The sequence below is a fragment of the Pseudonaja textilis genome, chromosome 12 (genome assembly GCF_049901715.1).
Source record: "Pseudonaja textilis isolate UNSWEBS1 chromosome 12, rPseTex1.2, whole genome shotgun sequence".
Taxonomy (NCBI): Eukaryota; Metazoa; Chordata; class Lepidosauria; order Squamata; family Elapidae; genus Pseudonaja; species Pseudonaja textilis.
The window spans coordinates 17,096,111-17,112,251 of record NC_142001.1 but is presented as its reverse complement, the minus strand read 5'-3'; the positions used below and the strand labels follow the sequence as shown (position 1 = coordinate 17,112,251).

The following is a 16,141-nucleotide window of genomic DNA, read 5'->3' as shown; positions in this document are numbered from 1 at the left end:
CCTGTAATTAAGGCTGTGCATTCTAATGAGACAGAGATTAATTGATTGAAGGAAACAGATTTTCACTCTCGGTTCGCTGTCGTTAAGGAAACCTTTTCTCCTCTCCCTCCAAGCCCCACCCCCCCAAAAAAAACCCCAGGATTGTCTACGTGGTAACAGAATCAGAGCTAAGAAGCTGTCATAAGGCTTCAGGGTGCAATCCAATTCCATTAAATTCAGCCAAAGCTTTTCCATTAAACCACGATGACAAGCTCTGTTAAGACAGTGCGAACCGAATCAAATGCAACAGAGAATCTGGTTTTTCCCATCTCCTCAACGCAGCAACTCATAAAAACACCCGGTATCATTAATGCAAACTCAAATCTTACAGATCTGTCTGTGGATCTCACACAATGAAAAGGCTCAGAAGCAACTTTGGTGGGATGACCCAAAGGGGCGTGGCACAAAGGCAACACGATCAGATAATCAGTAGGAGTCCCTTTATAAGCGCCAACTTTGCCCACAATGTCCTGGTTACCTTCTGGGCTGGAGAAAAAACTCTCCCAGGAACAGCCTTTGGCTGCAGAGAATCAAGTCCAAAACGTGGTCAACAAAAACTGTAACTATAAGTCCAATCAAGGCAAGATAAGATAATTAGTCTGGCAGGGCAAGAGAAGGAATTCCAGATGTGAAGGAAAGGCCATCATTCAACACAGTTGGGAGGATGCCAGGAAAGCAGATAACCATAGTCAACACAAGATAAGCTCAGGTTTGTTCCCAGCAGACGCCGCACTCAGCATGCATTTCTTTTAAACTCTCTTCCCAGCTGTGGCTAATGAAGGGAATCAGGGCCCTTTCCTCCCCCAAAGCCCCACAACCCAAGTTGCTCCCTTCGTGCCCTAGGATGAAGAGCGGGTGGACCTGGGTCTTCCTCTGAACTCCCTCTTCCTTCTACTCTCTCCTGCTCTGCCCAGCCAGACTTTACCCTTCCCAGTTTCCTCCACAGCCAATGGAGCCACATTCCCACTCCCTGTCAGCTGTTTGTCTTCCTCCTTGGATTCAGACTCCCACGGGGGCATGACTTCTCTAGAACTCTAACCTGCTTTCCAGCTCCGTTCTCCTGAGCAGGGCAACCAAAGAAGACCCAGCCGATCAGCTGGGACTCAATGGGAGGCGGAGAATAGATCGGGGGTGGGGCCAGTCAGAGGTGGGATTCCGAACTACTCAAAATTTCTGCTACCGGTTCTCCAGAACTGGTCAGAACCTGCTGAATACCACCTCTGATGTCACCCCCGGTCCTACCTTTGCTCTTGGTTTGGCCTACCTGACGTCCACTCCACATCCTGTGTGGGGTATTTAAGATGCCGGTGTAAAATCAGCCCTGCCTCTCCATCACGCAATTATTTAAGAAGACATAGGAGGCACGTTCTCCCTTCCATCTCGCAAGAAAGCCTTTGGGCCGCTATAAATATTTGAAGTCAATCCATAAAATCCCAACTCTCAACGGGGTTCCGCTGGAGAAGATTGCCTCGGCCAGAAGCAAAAAATGGCACCTGGCCAGTTAGGGAATCGATGATTCCAAAAAGAAAAGAAAGAAAGAAAGAAAGAAAGAAAGAAAGAAAGAAAGAAAGAAAGAAAGAAAGAAAGAAAGAAAGAAAGAAAGAAAGAAAGAAAGAAAGAAAGAAAGTTATTCCAGTCTGCCAACAATTTCTGCTTTTCGTTCTAATAATACAATTTGGGTTTTATGGCTGAATTTAATGATGGCTGACCGATTATTCCAAAACAAAACAAAAACAAAAAGACACCGAGGCCCAGGTTAACTCACTTAACAACTGTCTCACTTAACAACAGAAATGTTGGTCTTAAGTTGAGGGATACCTGCGTATAGCTAAATATCTTGCCACAAGCCTGATTAAAGGAATATCTTGATGCCTCTTCACTTCTCTAATCTTAGCCAAAAAATTTATCCAAGATATTTCCAAATCCATTCGAAATAAAGAATTGTAAGGGGCCCAGTTTTTAATTTATTTACAGCTTGGAAGAGGAGGGAAGGAAACAATGTAAGTCACTGTGGGGTTCTTCCTGCCCTCTGAGCTTGGTGGTTTTCTTTGCAGATGTTTCATTACCCAACTAGGTAACATCATCAATGGTAGAAGGGAGCGGGGTTTGCCCTTCTTTTTATATACTAGTAGCTAGCTTTATCAGTGCTGATGGGACTTTTCTAGCACTGATGATGTTACCTAGTTGGGTAATGAAACGTCTGCAAGAAAACCACCAAGTTTGGAGAGTACCAAGGAGTCATCTTCCTCCTCCTTCTCCTCCTCCTCCTCCTCTTTTCCTCCACTTTGCAAACTCTCTTCTAGCACTGACGATGTTACCTGGTTGGGTAATGAAACGTCTGCAAGAAAACTACCAAGTTCAGAGAAGCACCAAGGAGTTTACTTCCTCCTCCTCCTCCTCCTCCCCTTCCTCCTTCTCATCTCCTTTTCACCCACTCCAGAAACCCCACTCCTTTCTATCACTGATGGTGTCACCTAGTTGGGTAATGAAAAGTCTGCAGGCAAACCACTAAACTCAGATAGCACCCCAGTAACCCCAATAGTTCAATCCTCAGGTTCAACGATTCTCTTCTGTCAGTCACTGCTTTTGTATCTTACAAAATAATAATGCACACATGTACACAAGCCTCCCACACAGCTCTCCGTGCGAAGGGTTGCTCGATAGAGAACCGTTTAAACAACAAATCTCTTAAGCAAGGCTCTTCTTCGACAGATGAAAGCATTACCCAGACAAATGTAGAAACCCGAATATTTCTTTTTCATTCCCTCCCTCTCCCCGCTTCGATCCACCAATTATAAGGGAAAAGAGACAGCAAATTATCCGTTCCCTGAGTCAGATCTGAAGATCTGAGGACCATATATGTCTTACACAGACACGCTGTAAAGAAATCGCAAATTAGAAGAGCAAGGTTGTTCTTCTTGACAGAAAACTGCCTGCCGGTTGTTGATCTTCTCCGAGACTTCCTGATTATTATTTTTATTTCTGTAAATGGGCTCTGTTTCCTCAAAATACAACTGCGACTGCCTCTTTCACATTGTCTCCAGATATTAAACGTTAGCTGCATGGAAATCACTGGGGAAAGACCCGAGAGCAAAACAGGAGTCCTTTTCCACAACCCATCCGATGCTTTTGACCAATCACTAGATCTCGACATTTAAAACGTCTGCTCTCCCTTTCTTAATTTGGACGGTAGGACATGAAATGGATCTCCCTTCTCTGCTTCGCAAATCTATTGGCTGCACCTCAAAAAAAGGAGAATGACTTGTTTTCCTCTCCTTTCCTTTCCTTTTTTTGCATGTCCTCTCTCGGAGCTGTGTGTTCTACATGTCACATTACCGGAGTTTACATCGCAAAGATCCTTCTTAACAAAGGGGAGGGGAAATGCTTACCTGCAGGAGGAACAAGCCAGATGATCAAAAGGGGGGGAGGGGCAGTGAAGAACGGCTTTGAAGAAACAATGATCCACTTGGCTCCCTTCCAAACAGGGAATTCTCCTGGACGGAGAGATAAATTAGGATCTTATTCTGAAATAATTTGCCGTACGACACGAGTTCTTGAGGTTAATTAGAAGATGCTCAAAGGCACTGGTGACTTAGAGACTGAATGCAACATCTGACCCTGTTTAAAGACTACAGTAGTAGTATTCCTTTGTATTCCTTGATCTGGATTCAGAAATATTCAAGGAATGCAATGGGTGCTTCACATTCTCTCTTGGTTGCTACTTAGAGGTGTCATGCCCCTGTCGGAATCTGAATCCCAGGAGGAAGCCAAACAGCTGACAGGGAGTGGGAGTGTGGCTCCATTGGCTGTGGAAGAAACTGGGGAAAGGCAAAGTCCAGCTGGGCAGAGCAGGGAAGAGGTAGCACAAGGGAGAGGGAGTTCAGAGGGAGACCCAGGCCCACCCTCTCTTCATCCTAGGGCATGCAGGGAGGAATGGAGAAGGGAGCAACATGGGTTGCATGGCTTACAGGGGAGGAAAGGGCCCTGATTCCCTTTATTAGCTGCAGCTGGGAACACAGTGTATAAAAGAGGAAGCTGTGCACATCAAGCTGTTGGGAACAAATGTGCATTTATCTTGTATCATCGTGCCTCATCAGTGTTCCTGGCATCTTCCCAACTGTGTGAGTTTTGCCATGCTTTCAAGTCTGAAATTCCTTCTCCTGCCCTGTCAAGCTAATTTCTTCAGTAGTGGAAATTTTGAATAGTTTGGAGAACCGGCAAATGCCACCTTTGACTGGAGATTTTACAGTATCCTTCCCCTGCCACGTCCACCAAGCCATGCCTACAGAACTGGTAGTAAAAAAATTTGAATCCCACCACTGGTCACAGGGGACTGTAAATTACGTATGCCAAAGTTGGCTGCATACAAGGCAGTGCCAGTATGTCACCTCTAATGAATCCTTTGAAGTTTTTTTGAAGTTTGGCTTGAGAATCCTGATTTAATTAGAGCGATTACAGGAATCCGGACACGTGGTGGCACAGTGATTAGAATGCAATATTGCAGGCTAACTCTGCACACACTGCCAGTAGTTCAATTCGCTCAATGCTGACTGGCTCAAGATTGACTTAGCCTTCCATCCTTCTGGTAAAACGAGGACCCCGATTGTTGGGGGCAAAATGCTGACTGTGTAAACCAGTGGTCACCAACCAGTGGGCCGAGGACCACTGGTGGTCCACGAGAAAACTTTGGTGGTCCACAGAGAAATGTCACCCCCCAACGCATCTCCCAAAGCAATTAATCCAGGCTGTGTGGGAACACAAGGCTTACGTCACTTGCATTGAGAACAACATGAGGTAGTGGGGGGAGGGGGGAAAGCGGGGAGGGGGAACTTGCCCCACTCGCCCGATGGGCCTGGCCTGGCCACTGGGCTGCTTCCTTCCACTTCTTTCTGCTTCTGGCTATATGCAAGGAAAGCAGCAGAAGTCTTTCTTTCTCTCCCCCAAACTCCACCAGAAATGAGTCTTTGGGACCCTGCAAGGCCTGCTCCAAGAAGCTGCGCTGGAGCAGCAAGTCTCACAAAGACTCATTTCTGGCAGAGTTTGGGGGAGAGAAAGAAAGACTTCTGCTGCTTCTGCTGCTTTCCTTGCATGAAGCCAAAAGTCTCTCTCTCTCTCTCTCTCTCTCTCTCTCTCTCTCTCTCTCTCCGAGAACGGAGCTGGAGATGGTATCCTGCAATCCCAAATAAAGAATAATCGATCGGTAGGAAAACAGGGTGGAGAATTTTCCTGCAGACTTTTTTGGGGATTTTCCCAGGGTCTCTGGTCCCCGGGATTTAAAATTATGAGTTTGGTGGTTCCTGAGGTCCAAAAGGTTGCCGACCCCTGGTGTAAACCGCTTAGAGAGGGCTGTAAAGCACTGTGAAGCAATATATAATTCTAAATGCTCTTGCTATTCTGTTATGTCATATTTCTTTGATTCAATCTATGGGCATGACATATTTCCTTTCTGCTTTCTCTATCCACTTTCCCTTTTCTGGAATCTTATAAGGTCAGCTTGAGAATTATAACTCCTCCACTGATGCAAAAACATTGATCAGCTCAAGGGCCAACAAGTATGCCTCGCAACAAACTTGTTAAGAGACCTAATTTTTTTTGCTGGCTTGCTCCACTGTACCATGTCTAACTGGTTCATCTCTAAGCAACGGAAGGGAAATCCGCTCCTGTACGATTCGTGCTGTTTTGGCCAACCAAGCCATCATTTCAATACATGGACATCCCATTGGAGAAGCAGCCAAGTCAACATTTGCTCTTGTCTGTCAACCAAAAGATCGCTCTGCTTCTAAGAGCCTCAACTTTTGAACTTTCCCAGAGATCCTGTCATCGCTTCCCTCTTACCCCACTGCATAAACACGGCTGTGTTACCCCTTGGGGAAGCGAAAGTAACGTGAACCCCAATACACCAGCTGTCCGTCTTCTTCTCGGAAATGGCACGCTGGGATATTTAATTGTATGGAAACCTGTAAGAGATGCGTCGGTTCCGCTCTGAACACAAAAACTCAAGCTGTCACTCTTGCATTCTCAGCTGCTTCGCAAAGGAGACAAGCTAGCTTTGCTTGAAATTGAAAGCACGGCAAGCAATATCTGAGGGTCAGAGTTCAGGAAATCAAAGTTATGCGTTTAAAAATAATAATAAAAAGTCCCAGGAATTTCCAGTTCTGTTCTGAATTGGCTGGGGTGTGTGTGTGTGTGTGTGTGTGTGTGTGTGTGTGTGTGTGTGTGTGTTTGAAGGGACACAGTTTCCTTGCCAATCTAGCTGGAGAGGCTATTTTAGATATAGGGCACCGTGATCCAACCATGTTTTAGGATATGAACTACAACTGACTGGGTTAGCACAAGACAGAAACCACCATTCACAAACCGCCATAGCTGAGTTCCCGTTTTCCAATGAAAACCAATTCATGTTAAATCAGGGATGTCAAACTCAAGGCCCGTGGGCCAGATCCAGCCTGCAACGTGGTTGTATCAGGGCCGTCCTGGAATACCCGGTGCAAAGAAAGATCAGGCCAACATAGCTTCGCCCAGTCCACCCAGTGCGAAGAGGAAAGATTTTGGCCTGGTCTACCCAATGCGAAGAGATGCCAGAAGTTTGGGGAGTGGCATCAAGATGGCCGTGCCCACCCAGTCCGTCACACATGCCCTGCCCCCTCCCCTAGGTCAACCACAGCTCTGATACAGCTCTCGATGAAATTGAGTTTGACAACCTTGCGCTAAACGGTTTGTTGTAATTTGTTAAACAAACCACCATTGCTGGGTCCACACCAAGGGAAGGCAGAGTGCCTAATTTATGACTCAGGATGATTGGTGGATACAATCTGCTAAACTAAACCAAACCATTCAAATTGTAGCTAAATAGGATGCTGAATTCAGTGACTGCATATGTAAGTAGGGACCTCCCTTCAAATTTTTTAACAACCAGTTCTGTGGGTGTGGCTTAGGTGGTTGGCATGGCTTGGTGGTCATGTGACTGGCTGGGCGTGGCCAACTTAATATCACTCACATCGAGGCATGCAACTTCTCGCCTGGCCGCTTATGACTGCGGGGATGCTGCAACAGTCATAAGTGTGAAAAATGGTCATAAGTCACTTTTTTCAATGCCATGTGAACTTTGAATGGTCACTCCACACAAGCAAAGTACCAGCAAAGGAGGGGAAAAATCCTCCAGAAAAGTTCCAGAGACAGGAAGTCTAGGCCCGCCAAGAATGTTAATAAGGGTTAACGGAGAGGCAGTGTCTGTAAGCAACACCAGAATGTTTCCTTCCTGCCTTCCTTACAGGATGAGGCCAGTAATTTCTTCTAACAACCGGTTCTCCGAACTGCTTAGAATGTTAACAACCGGTTCTAGCGAATAGGTGCGAACTGGTAGAATCCCACCCCTGTATGCGAGATCTCTTCGGCTGGGGCCTTGGCTCCATCAACTAAAGCAACAGATGAAAAACAGGCAGGCCGGACACTGAACTGAAAATCCATTTCTGTTTCCCACAGCGGTAGAACATTTCCACTGGTCCTCTTAAGAGAAGTTTTAGCATCCGCTAATGGTTTAGCCTCCTTCTGTCTTTAAAATATAAAACTTCAGGGAGGCTGCACTGTCCAGATGTATTACATTGCCATGGGATAGGATGAATGCTACATTAGTATTGAATTGTCCCCAGCAGGAGGCTAGTCCTGTGAGAAGAGACAAAAGGGTTATATGGGTGTAGAAACACTGGACTGGGGCAAGAGGCTACCAAGGGGAAAGATCTTGCATGCTGCAGAAGTCTACTTCTCTAATAACAGAAGACAAAACAAACTTCATCAACAGATACATTGACCTACAACTAGCCTACGAACCTCACAGAAGGTAAATCAACCACACAGCCAACCAGAGAATGCACCAACCCTCAACCAACCTACAACCAACCCACAACCAACCCACAACAAATCCTCAACCAACCCTCAACCAACTCACAACGAACCCACAACCAACCCTCAACCAATCCTCAACCAACCCTCAACCAACCCACAACCAACCCACAACCAATCCTCAACCAATCCTCAACCAATCCTCAACCAACCCACAACCAACCCTAAACCAACCTTTAATCAACCTGCAACCAATCCTCAACCAACCCACAGCCAACCCGCAACCAACCCTCCACCAACCTGTAATCAACTCTTAACCAACCCTCAACCAATCCACACCCCACCCCACCAGCAGTTCATCTCCCAATGACCCTCACCTGATGTGACCTCCTCATCATAAGACCCATCATAAGGCTTTCACTTAATGCAACCCACACCTGACCCATCACCAGATCCATCACAAGACTCATTACAAGACCCATTGCAAGACCCTCACCTGACATGATCCTCACCTGACATGATCCCCCCATTACAAGACCTATTGACCACACGAAGCCCTTAGAAGAACACCAACCCCTAATTTTTTTGCTGAAGATGTTACAAAAAGTTTGGAAACCACAAGCTTGGAGAAGGAACCTCCACCTTAAAAAAAAAAACCAACAATCTCTGGATGACATTGGCACCACTTTTGAAAGCAGCCACAAAAGGCAAGATGGAAGAGGTCCACGAGAGGTCAACCACGATGGTCAGAAAATGAATCCTAGGAGGACACTCCACAGGAAGTAGGTTGTGTTCCAATTTCCAAGTCAACCATCTGGTTCAACGCTCAAGAGTGAAATCATGATTCAGCACCACAAACAGCTCCCGGCTCGCTCTGCTTCTTCAGATGAGATCAAAACATCTGAAGGCAGTCATGAATGTCTGAATGGGAAGAGCTATTCGGTAACGCAAAGCAAAAGGAGAGAAGTCTTCTTCTACCGAAGCCTTCAAGGTGAGATGAGAGATGCTTTAATGACAGGTGTCTCCCACCTTTACATTTTTGTCCATTGAGCAAGTTGACCTGGATGAAGCCAATGCTAGGATCCTTGTTATCAATGATTACAGAATAAGCATCAGTTCTGTTGCACCATCAATGAAGATAATCACACACAAAAAAGAGCAAAAACCATTGCCCCCCAGTACAGGTTGTCCTCGACTTACAATAGTTTATTTAGTGACTGTCCTAAGTTACAACGGCACTGAAGAAAAGGGACTTAGGACCATTTTTCACACTTAAGACCTTCATAGCAGGCCCGTGATCCCGTGATCAAAATTCACACACTTGACAACTGGCTCGTACTTATGACCATTGCTATGTCCCCAGGGCCGGGCAACCCCACTTTGCGACCTTCTGCTGAGCGAAGTCAATGTCAGTGTGATGACCCAAAGGGGCATGGTACAAAGGAAACACAGACGATCAGTAGGAGTCCCTTTATTAGCTCCAACTTTGCTCCCAGTGTCCTGGTTACCTTCTGGGCTGGAGAAAAACTCTCCCAGGATCAGCCTTTGGCTGCAGAGAATCAAGTCCAAAACGTGGTCAACAAAACCTGTAACTATAAGTCCAATCAAGGCAAGATGAGGTCATTCATCCAACAGGGCAAGAGAATGAATTCCAGACATGAATGAATGGCGGTAATTCAACCCGGTTGGGAAGACACCCAACACAGATAAGCGACAACAACACAAGATAAACTCACGTTTGCTCCCAGCAGCTGACGCACTCAGTTTGCATCTCTTTTAAACTCTCATTCCCAAGTGTGGCTAATGAAGGGAATCAGGGCCCTTTCCGCCCCCATAAGCCAAGCAACCCACATTGCTCTCTTCTCCGTTCCTCCCTGCGTGCCCTAGGATGAAGAGGAGGTGGGCCTAGGCCTTCCTCTGAACCCCCCCTCCCTTGTTCTACCTCTCCCCTGCTCTGCCCAGTCAGACTTTGCCCTTCCCCAGTTTCCTCCACAGCCAACAGAGCCACACTCCCACTCCCTGTCAGCTGTTTGCCTTCCTCAGATTCAGACTCCAACAGGGGCATGACAGTCAGATTGACTCAACCACCATATTAACTCACTTATTATCCATGGCTGTGATTCACTTAGCAACGGGAAAGTTCATACAAACAGGGCAAAACTCCCGGAACAAATGTCTCGCTCAACAACAAAAATGTTGGGCTCAGTTATGGCCGCATATGTCAAGGACTAGCCATAGTTTCTATTCCATATTTAAGCTCCATTTCCTCTTGTGAGCTCCATAAAAATGTGTGCCTTTATGGGAAGAGTTTGGAGGAAAAGAGAGAGAAGCGGCATTCAGAAATTCCATCAAGTGGTGGTTTATTTATCTGAGGTTTACCGAAGAACCACAGAATCTGCTGGGTTCACTCAGCCCACAAAGCCACAAAGCGTAATTTATAAGCCGCAATGCCTGGCTTCACATCAAATGTTACCTCAATCAAAAAGTTTATTGCAGCCAGGAGCCAACAAAAGTCCTCATGAAACCAGAGAGCTTAGTGAAACGTGTCAATCCAGCCAGTTGACATGGAGACTTAAGATTTTTTTGAAAGAGCTTAACGTAATGTGATTTTTTTTTTTCTTTATAAAGTCCTAACTTTTCACTTCTGGGGAAATTTTTTCTCTGTGCGAGAAAAATAATTGAGCTTCCTTTAATTTTTTTAGATGGATGGATGGATGGATGGATGGATGGATGGACGGACAGACAGACAGACAGACAGACAGACGACAGATGATAGATAGATAGATAGATAGATAGATAGATAGATAGATAATAGATAGATAGATGTAGGTAGGTAGGTAGGTAGAGAGACAGAGGGAAAGAGAGAGAGAGAGAGATTACGAAAGTTTTTTTTAATGAATGCAAACTAACATAAAGAAAAAAGAAAAGCAAAGGATGAGTTGTGTAAAAGGGCAGGAAAGCAAATTTAAGAAAAAGAGAACAGACCAAGATTCTTTACAGCAATTCCAATTTCCTTTACAGCAGTTATAAATTTACCTCTTGCTCTCGGGTGACAATGGAACTCTCCTCTTTCTACACTCTCTCCGGTCTGCTCATCGAAACTATACATCATAATTTCATTTATTTTTCCTGTCTTGCGCAAGACGCCCGTAAGAGTTTCCACCCCACTGTAAACATAGGTGTGTCTTTTCTCTGACCCAAGAAGACCGTTGAGCCATCTCAACAAAATCCCCGTTCTTTATGATAAATTGAGCTTTCCCCACAGTCACAGCTGGAAGGGCTGCTGGAGACTTCAGTTTTCTTCTCCACCAAGTCTTGGGTGGAAATGGTCTGGATAACTGCAGGACCATCCCTTGAGGTCCCAGCAAATGTGGTCATTTCATCACCCTGGAAGGATGAACCTTTTCCTATGAAATAAATCGCATTTGGGGGGATCGGCAAAACTTCTAGTGGTTTAGTCCTGTTTCTTGCAGTAAAGCTACAGCCTTTGATGTCCAGATTGCCCAAAAGCCTTTTAGAAAATCCATGGATAATAAAATAAAGCCATTTTTCTGCCCTCCAGTGTCTGGAAAATGCCAGAGAAAACTGTTCATCCGGCTTCGTGCACACGTTGCTGAAAATCACCCACTGACTATAGTTCAGCATGCTTGAATGGAACTAGCCAGTTGTAAAAGATGAACCCGGACAATTCTGGTTTGTTTAGGGAAGCCTGTTTTAAGCAAACCGTAGCTGGATTCCCAGTTTAGACCCATTTTTTTTTTCCTCTTTGCTAATCAGCTATGGGTTTGTTGGTTTTTAATCTTATTTTTGCCTCAGATGTTTCATCTCTTGTCACTCGAATCAAAATAAAAAGCTATTTCCCTGTGGCTTCGCATGGCTATGATCCAACCTCACCTCTTTGTTAGAAAAAAAACAAAAAACAGATTGACTAAAAGGGAAGCCGATTGGAACCCAATTTAAAAGAAAAGCTTCGACTGGCTGCTTCGAGTGAAAATATATTGCTATTCTTTTCTCCCTCCGGCTAAAATGGCTAATTGGAGGTCTAAGTGGCTCCTTTGAGTTAATTAAACTGATTTGAGTAAACAATAGTTTACAACTCAGCGGAGTGCTTCGGCTTATAACCAAGAATCTGTAGCAATTCTCCGTCAGCTGGACTTCCTTGCTTTTTGTTTTCCTCTGAAGACATTTCACTTCTCCTCCAAGTGGCCTCAACGACCCCTCTAAAAGGATGCAAATGACCAGCTGTCTGCAAAGAATATAAATCCTTCCATTCCCCCACTATCCTGTCAGAGCTGAAGAAGTTTCTTGGATGAGATGTGAAACGTCTTTGGAAGAAAAAACAAGAAAGTCCAGTTGCCTCCTGAAAAAAACAACCAAGACTTACAACCAAGAGGCTACCAACAGTGTTTCCAAGTCATCACATTGAGGAAAGAGACGATTGATTTGAGTCCATGGTTCCCCCACCACCCTGAAGCTAAGGGTGCTTCCTAGCTGCCTCTTGACCTTGGAAGGGCAGGAATAAGATGGAGGGAATCCCTGAACTCCGTCTTCCTAAACCTGGTACGTTCATGATGGGTAAGATGTCAACCCTTGTCTTCCCCCAAGGATCCTCCTTCCAGAACTGTGGTCTTGATATAGCTTCAAGGATCCAGATCAGGAAAGGCCATTCTAGACTCTAGATCTTTTGCCTGCAAGGTCAGCTGAACCTGAGTCAACCTTGGGTCAAAATGTCCCCTTAGGGAGTTTGGCTCCAAATCTCTTTCCTCTGATCTCTGAGCAATTTGTCCTCTTCCTTCATCGATCGAATGGTCCATTTCCTGATAGGCATGAGATGGGATGGGATGGGATGGGATGGGATGGGATGGGATGGGATGGGATGGAATGGAATGGAATGGAATGGAATGGAATGGAATAGAATAGAATAGAATAGAATAGAATAGAATAGAATAGAATAGAATTTAAATGGAATAGAATCGAATTCTTTATGGGCCAAGCGTGATTGGTCACACAAGGAATTTGTCTTGGTGCAAATGCTCTCGGTGTACATAAAAGAAAAGAGACATTCGTCAAGAGTCAAAGGGTACAACACCTAATAATAGTCATAGGGTACAATAAGCCATCAAAAGTTGTGGGTGCTTCCATCACTGGAAGCTTTTAAGAAAAGACCGGACAGCCATTGGACTGGAATGGTACAGAATCTCCTGTCTGAGCAGGGGTTGGATTAAAAAACCTCCAAAGCCCCTTCCAACCCTGCTATTTTCCCACCCCGTGAGCAATCTGATCTCTCCTTTCCTAGCTTACAGCCTGATCAGAACCACCGATGCCTTTTTGGCAGAGACCTTCACCGGGGGCTCGCTAGAGCCGCAGATGCTCGACCAGATGTCACAGATGCCATGTCTCCCAGATGGACCGGCAGCCAAAGTTGGACTTGGTTGTTTCTGTTTCCAAAGCACCAGAATTAGCTTCCAGGCAGGCACCTAATCAAAGCAGCTACGGCTGGGCAGGATTCGATCACGTGCCTGGATCCCATGGGTGACAAATCCATCCACAAGGCCAGGGACGAGCTTATTCAATCCCACCGTGATCCAACTTCCACTGATCCTAGCTGTCGATAAAGCAGAACTGGAGAACGGTTGAGGGAAACCACCACCAGAAAGTCGCTTTATTTCTATATCCCAATGCGTGCCAAATGATCGGAGAGCCAAATGATCCCATCAGCAACCCATCTCCCACAAATTTTTTAAAAAAAAATGTTAGAAGGCATGAAAGTTGAAAACCTCCAAAATTGGACCTGGTTCAGTTTGCTTGCAGTGATATCCCGAGTCAAAAGGAAGGAAGGAAGGAAGGAAGGAAGGAAGGAAGGAAGGAAGGAAGGAAGGAAGGGAAGGAAGGAAAGAAAGAAAAGAAAGATAGATGAAAATAGTGGTTTCTGCCTGCAAAGATTCCAGTTATGTGGTCAGGGCACCGATATTTGACCAAGACAAACTGATAGCAGTTAGTAAATATCGCTCAAAAGGAACATGAGCAAAACATGATCCTTTGGGTTTTTTTTAATGGAGGACTAAATCTAATTATTTCCTCGCCTAAACAACAGGTTTGAAATGTTCCCTTTTCTTCTTTCTTCTTCTTCTTCTTCTTCTTCTTCTTCTTCTTCTTCTTCTTCTTCTTCTTCTTCTTCTTCTTCTTCTTCCCCTTCTCCTTCTCCTTCTCCTTCTCCTTCTCCTTCTCCTTCTCCTTCTTCTTCTCCACTTACATCCTCACACACAATCTGTCTGCGGGAAAGATTGGACGTGCGTAGGACCTATACAGCCCCCAAACCCATTTTAAATACGGGGAAAGGAGCCTCAAGCCCAGGAGGAGAGGAGACGTTAATCATAATTTAATATCCGAACAACTGGGGCCTCGTGCAAAATACAAGAAGCAGGGCTGAATATCCATAGCCCCTAATGGTTTGTGACAGGGCTGGATTGAGAGAGAGAGAAAGAAAAAAGATACCGAGCATCTTGGACAAGATATGTCTTTTAAAGAAGTAGCAACGTCAACGGCTTCTCAAGAGGAGAACCTCAACCATTGGCCACGGGGCAACTTTCCATGCCTGGCTGAGCTATTCTGCTTCTCATAAGGCTGATCCTATCCAGAGTTTTACAGCCAGTGAACTTCTTAAAGTCAAGCCTTTTGTTCCTCACTGGATGGGTAGCAGGGAGAAGCAACTAAATCTTTGATAACTGCAATCATCTCTTTTTCCAAACCAAGGAAGAAATCAGTCATCTCATCTTGCCAGCCTCCCACACACACATTCTCCCCCCCCACCCCACCCCCCCAAAAGATAAGTAACTCAGCTTTCCTTCAAAGCCACAAATCTGTGGGTCAGAGAAGTCAGGTTTCAACCCCCACCCCGGAAAAACCTCCTGTGTGTTCTCAAAACACTACGGCTGGTTTTTGGAGATCGTTTTAATGAAATCCCAGGCACAAATCGTGTTTTTAATCCCTGGTGGTCCTTACGATACCCTTCTCTCTCTACTCTTGTTGTTGTCATTTTTTTAAAAAGAAAAAAAAAGCCAGTGGTGTGTGCATATATCGGATTTGCATCAAAAATCAATCACCCAGTTTTTGCAAATTGTTCTTCAAAACCAAAAATTATTCACCCAGATTTGCAGAGGCGAGGAGGGGGTCTGCTTATTTTGCTGAATAGAATAATAATAATAGAATTCTTTATTGGCCAAGTGTGGTTGGACACACCAGGAATTTGTCTAGGTGCAAATGCTCTCAGGGTACATAAAAGAAAAGATACATTCGTCAGGAGTTAAGAATTGTATAAGGTACAACACTTAAGGATAGTCAGAGAGTGCAATAAGCAATCAAATCGTACTAGGAAACAGTCAATATAGATCGTAAGGATACAAGGGAGATTATGTAGGCAAACCCCCACACACCTTTGAACTTGAAGACCAATCTCAGGTCCTGCCTGGGGGGCAGGAGAGGGGGGTCTGGCTGCCCTCTTGGCACTGGAGAGGAGACCCTCGAGGAGGCCACCTGACTGGCAAGCCAACCCAACACCCAACCCACCAAACGCGCATTCACACATGAGGCTTACTTGCAGCTGGAGCTCACAGGTCCCGGCGTTCCATGCTTGCAAAAAAAAATACAGAATTCCAGAGAGGGATCAAAAGCCACCAGGACAAAAAGAAGGTCTCACATCATTCGGGGTCTGCGGGAGGGAGAGGCAGCTGGCAGAGGGGCAAAGGAGAGCTCTCTTCGCGGCTGGGCAGGAGAAGGCTGGGCAAAAGCAGGAAGGAAGCCAAGGTTGGACTCAGCAGATCCGGGAGGGGCACCGAAGTTGCACCCAGCCTCTCTGGCACGCATTGGCTGGCTCCCGCCTTGTCACCGCCGTCCCTCCTGGCCTGGCCAAGCTCCCCTCGGAAGCCAGCCAGCAGCGGCGGCGGTGGAGGCTACATCCCCAGACAGGAGAAAGTTGAGTCACTTTCCTTGGGCGCTGCATGGAAGAGCCAGGAGTTGGGGAAGCCCTTCGGAGCCAGGAGGGGAGAGGGAGGGGGAGGAGGGGAGAGAAGGAAAGAAGGAATAGGAAGGGAGAAGAGGGAAGGGGAAAGGAAGAGGAAGGGAAAGGAAAGGAAAGGAAAGGAAAGGAAAGGAAAGGAAAGGAAAGGAAAGGAAAGGAAAGGAAAGGAAAGGAAAGATGAACAGGAAAAAAAGAGGGAAGGGAAAAGAAGGAAAGGAAAGGAAAGGAAAGGAAAGGAAAGGAAAG

The 16,141-nt window shown here is 45.7% G+C and overlaps 1 protein-coding gene across 1 annotated transcript in view; it reads right to left on the bottom strand.

The window, feature by feature from the left end:
* IL1RAPL2 (interleukin 1 receptor accessory protein like 2) overlaps positions 1-15,934 on the bottom strand; it is a 321,249-nt gene extending 305,315 nt beyond the window's left edge. The window contains exon 1 of the mRNA XM_087941140.1: positions 15,473-15,934. The gene's annotated coding sequence lies outside the window, so the exon portion shown is untranslated. The remainder of the gene's footprint in view (positions 1-15,472) is intronic.
* Between the last annotated feature and the right edge of the window lie 207 nt (positions 15,935-16,141).